Here is a 5,335-nt window from a genome sequence, read left to right on the forward strand (position 1 = left end):
TATGAAATATTTTCAACGGATGCATGTTTTGGTATGAATTTGATATAAAAACTCATCGTTTCCCAATAAAATTAGATATTTTATTAAATATTCTAAAAACTCTCAGTTTTTGATTATTCTTTAAAACACCTAAATATTTTAAGTCATCCAAATCTTCGTTAGCTTTTTATTTTCACAAGTACTGCTTCGTTTTTCATAATTTTACTTTACGTAATATCTATCTTAAGTTTTGTTGAATGAATTAAGTACGATCCTGATTAGTTATTACACATTTTAAAATTAAATTAACAGAGTTATGATAAAATAGTCAATATTCTACATGTATTTCGCAGATGAATTGATAGTACCACCTGTCGTTAAAAACAACACATAGCACTTAAACGCCTTCTGCAAAACTGATATTACAATCTTCAACAACTCCTTCACTTGTTTCAATGACTTTGTTATCTGTTCGAGAGTTCAATAAATTATTTTTAATGGCTAATGGGATTAAAACGGTTTTTTGTGTCTAGATGTTTTTTTGTGTGGTACAATTTGATAAATTATTCGGAAATTAGCGAAATCACACAAATACGACGAGCTTTTTATATAAAACCTCAAATGAAACGAAACTTTTCGAAAATTAGGGATTTATCTTTCAATAAATTTTATTAAGCTTGAAACACTTGATTTCACGATGCTGTAAGACAGTTTTAGTTAAAAATAATATGTTTAACGGTATAGTTTAACTGACTAACCTTAGAAATGAGTCAAATAAAACTCTAAACATCATAATTAGTTTGAATTCTTTGACATTAATCACCTTATATACCTTTTTAATGAGAATACAAAGTAAAATACTAAACTGATGATTTACATTTCGTTTATTGTAACTGTTCACATTAAGAAATGTATTGTTTCACTGCAACCGTCGACCACTATTATCTTGACTTTACATTGTATATTTTTCGAACTTGTCAAAAAGACAACTATAAAAAAACATTATTGTAACATCTGTCTAATAGTAGAGGAGCTCTTGCTGCTGATTTGGGATTAATTCGAGAGCCATGGAGAACTATTAGATTATAAAAATAAATAATAGAAGAAAGGTTTCAAATTTTCCCCTTTGAGCGATGGTGGAAGGCTAATGTAAATACAATTATAGTTATTTACTTGATTAGAAATTAGAAAAGTTTTGCAAATTGCGCTAAATGAATAAATAAAAAAATAAAGCGACAAAGAGGATGGAAATCCAACAGAAGACTATGTTGAGAGTTCATTAAAATTAAGATAAGAATTTCAGGAAACATTCTGGGCCAAGCCCCTGGCATACATGTAGATATCACAGCTTCAAATGAAATTAACATTAGAAAAGAAGTTCAAGAAAATATTCACCTAGAAAATGGACTTAGTTTAAATAAAGAAATAATTGTCAGTTTTTATCCTTTTATCCTTTGAAACTTGTACAGTTACGTAAAGTTTTTACATAACTGATATATGGAGGTCTAGAAATGTGACGTTTCCTGGTGTCAAGGAGTCAAAAATGATCAAGTTTTTTCAATCATTATGTTTATTTCAATTTAGTGCATACACTAAACTTAATCAACGATTTTGACATTTCATCCGTTGTGTCTAAGAGCTATGAAGGACAAATCATGGATACGAGTACTGATTATGGAAACGAAGTTGTGCTTAGCGAAGAAACCAATTCATATCTATCTCATTTATTTCGATGTGTACTCCCACGCTCCTTCCTTGAAGGGTAACGCAGTTAAACAATACATGAAGTGTACTTTCCTCTCCACCTTCGCATCTTGAACATTGGGCATCTCATCTCACCAATGGCCAGTATGAGATGAGACTGTCCCCCAATACCTTGGATGGTCCTTAAAAGAGACGTTTGGAGTGTCACATGGCGATGGTTTCCACTTATTCTACAACTGTTTTGTACATTAGATTTTTGATAAAACCATCGGATACGAGAATTGGGGGATATATCGTTGGCCTACTCGTTACAGCACTTCCGCTAACCCGTCTGCCCTTTTAGTTCCCCGGATACCAGAATGTCCATAGACGCATACAAACTCGACAAAGTAATAACCACCGCCTGAGTATTTAGCTCAAATTCAAATCTTATATATTTCTAAGTGATTTAAAGCTTGCGGGCCAAGATTTAGGACTCTTCCCTTCTCGGTCCGTCGCTAGGTATACCCAGCGAGTCTTTTGGGTTTAAGAGATTTGTTGGGGATACTTTGTTTTAATCAGTGAATACCAGAAAGGCTTCCGTAGACGTTTACTTCTTTATGAAGGATATATAAATCATCTGCAGCAAATGAAATATCGACCTTTATGTTAACCGCAATCGAACAAACCCCAAACTCCTAGCTTGGGCTCCCCTAGACTAAATATAAGTATTTAATTTGATAGAATTATCACTAATACTAACGATAATATAACAGCCCTTAAATTGTTTTATCAAATCCAAAATATTAATAGCGTTGTGGGTATGTTACAAATCATGAATGAATTTTAGTCCAAAATTGTACTTTTATAATCCACAAATTTGATATTTTTTAGGTCAGTTTGAATATAAAACTTACTAACATATGAATGAAACTTCTAAGAAACTTTGCACAGCTAAAAATTACACTTCACATTAAAAAAAGAAAACTAAAGTCTAACAGATAATTGCTTATTCTAAGCTACATCCTCCACATAAAATTATCTGTTCTTTTTTTCTATGAATTGCGCACACATCTATTGTTGACTTTTTAGTTACAGTTACATGGACACCGGTAACACCTTGCTCATTTTCTAACATCCGAGTCACATGTATCTTGGGGAAGATCAACTTGTTGTTCTTGAGCCTCGGATAAAATGCCACAATCTAGTAAAGCTCTTCTTAAATGAAACCATTTATGAAACTTGAATTTGCATGTTGCTTTTGGTAAGGATCTTCCCTAGTAGTAGAAGAAATGAACGACGACGTCATCTATTTTTCTTCTGAAAAACAGGATATTTTTCCATGTATAACGCAAATGATTTGAGGGCACTTATTCAACCATTCAAAAGTGGATAACGAGCAGTTTTTTGGCACATGAATATACTCTTATTAGTTTGTCAGCGTTATCAACTGCGTCCTTGGTTTTGTTATAATCTAAAATTATTTGTGGTTTATTTTTAGTTTCAGGACAAATTTTGTCATCGACATGGTGCGTTCTGTTCTGTTTTCTTAGGTCTTTCGTAAACATTAATGATTCTGGAGGCCTAGAAGTTACCGCGCCAGCTGCCGTGATATGGCTAAACCAAATCTGATACAACACGATCCCCTGATTACTTTTTGCTTTTCCAGTCGACAACTTTCCGGTGTATACTTGAAGATTACAAAGATACGATGTTTTCAGGTCTGTGGTTGTACAAATTTTCATGCCTCGGTTTTGGTTTCATAAACTAGCTGAAGAGATATTTACTCCCAAAACAAACTAGCTGGTCATCAATTGTAACGGTTTAAAAGACTTTTTGCTTTTATCAACGAACATATGCCCTAATTGTCGCTAATTTGTCTTTCTTCTTTCTCTTTTCTGGCGTAGATTTTTCGTCGAATCGTGAAAAGCCAATTATTTGCTCGAATCTGTTCCAAAACAAGGCGGCTGTGAAAAAAGCGAACGACATGGATCACATTATTCGGATTGATTCTTTTCTACATCTCAGTGCCCCAGCTTTGATGAGAACTCCTATAAAACTATCTAGTTCCATCTTATCCATTAGTAACCATTGTTTTTGTTTGTTTGGATTTTTTCCATTCCAGTTAATGTAATATCTTAGGGCTTCTTCGTTGGAGTGAAAACCAATTAACTTCTTCATTTGAGTCGTAAAAAACAAATTGAAAACACTTCCATCCACACTATATTCCGTAAGACCTGGACATGCGATTATAATGTTTTTTCTTTGTGGCTTAAATTGGGCAAATGGTACCATTTTAGACCAGATTTTGTGGTACATAAGGAGAATTTCAACTCGGAAACGGTTTGAGGTGTGGATACGACGGTGTGAATATGGATACAACAGCTTGAGGTGTGGGTTCTTGATCTGAATTTCCTTTAATTTCTATTCCTTCACAGTAAATTTCTGATTTCGATCTATGTGTATTTGGGTCTTCAAATACCTCCTTATGCTAGCGTTGTGTCAGTGGCCACGTCTTCCAAATCGATCTATTCTAATCCAAATATGCAAAAAAAAACAGTCCTGGGTCTTCACTTACCTCTAAGTGCGGAATATCGCGATAAGTTTCGTAATTTCAAGCACATAGAGGCGCAGTTGCCAGTTGTAATTTGTTTCAAAGCTATTAAGGAAAATATTGTACTGGACTCCTTCGAGGACTCCCCCCATATGCATTCAAAATTAAATACATTTTTGAACGAAATTTGTATTCTAGAAGATTTTATGCATTCTGATTGATCTTGTTATGGAATTTGTGAACTTATACATAGACATTGTAGACATACCCACTACGAAGAGTTTATTGAACTATCATAGTTCTATATTTTGAATAATTAACTGAAGTTTATCGATATGTGTAATTTATGCAAATTCTCTAGTATTTGATAGAATATAATACTAACCTTAAAACTACTACACACAGTAATCAGCTCATCTGAAAATAAATATTTTTCGTTACTTTTATTATGAAGACTTATTCTGTAATCAAACAACTATACTGATCAACAGATTAAAATTACTTTCAAGATATATGTTTTTTTTCTTCAACTGTTCCCATCGATTCAACATTCGTATTAGAATCAATTAGAATTAAGAAACTTCAATTCAAATACTTACAAATCTCATTGAGGAGACGCAGTATGGGAATATACCTCCGACTCCAGAATAAGCAGGCCAATTTATAGGAGTAGTCTCATAATAAAATGGGGGACAAGGAGGTTCGCAGATTGCACAACACGGTGGGACTGATCCACAGCAAGGTCCACAACAAGGTGCGCAACAGCTCATTTTTTATTAATTGAATATTTTTGTACTGGAATTTTGAAGTTACGTTTAGAAAGGTGCAGTTCGGAAATGTATTTCAGTTGCTATGGAAATGCATACTTTGTTTAACCACAGTATACATAGAATGCTACTTTTCTTATTTTCTCCGGCAAAAGGAAAGTCGTAAAATATCTGTTAGGTCTTAAATCAACCACTGAGAAAATTAGATATGCTTTTTTAACACCTGGATTTCCATTTTTGAAAAAACAATGCCCACTAACCAATTTTCATTCTTTTTGCATTTCAATTATCAAAACTAGTTAATTTTTGCACTTTCTCGGCCAAAGTAACACAGTTAATGTAAGTATATGGT

At 33.3% G+C, this 5,335-nt stretch overlaps 1 long non-coding RNA gene across 1 annotated transcript; it reads right to left on the reverse strand.

Moving 5' to 3' along the window:
• Window positions 1–845: 845 nt before the first annotated feature.
• On the reverse strand, window positions 846–5,102 carry LOC130893857 (uncharacterized). Its single transcript, XR_009059254.1, has 3 exons — window positions 4,816–5,102; window positions 4,602–4,633; window positions 846–968 (listed from the first exon to the last, which is right to left on the reverse strand). It is a non-coding gene; the product is annotated as an uncharacterized LOC130893857 (long non-coding RNA).
• Between the last annotated feature and the right edge of the window lie 233 nt (window positions 5,103–5,335).

The sequence above is a fragment of the Diorhabda carinulata genome, chromosome 5 (assembly GCF_026250575.1).
Source record: "Diorhabda carinulata isolate Delta chromosome 5, icDioCari1.1, whole genome shotgun sequence".
NCBI lineage: Eukaryota > Metazoa > Arthropoda > Insecta > Coleoptera > Chrysomelidae > Diorhabda > Diorhabda carinulata.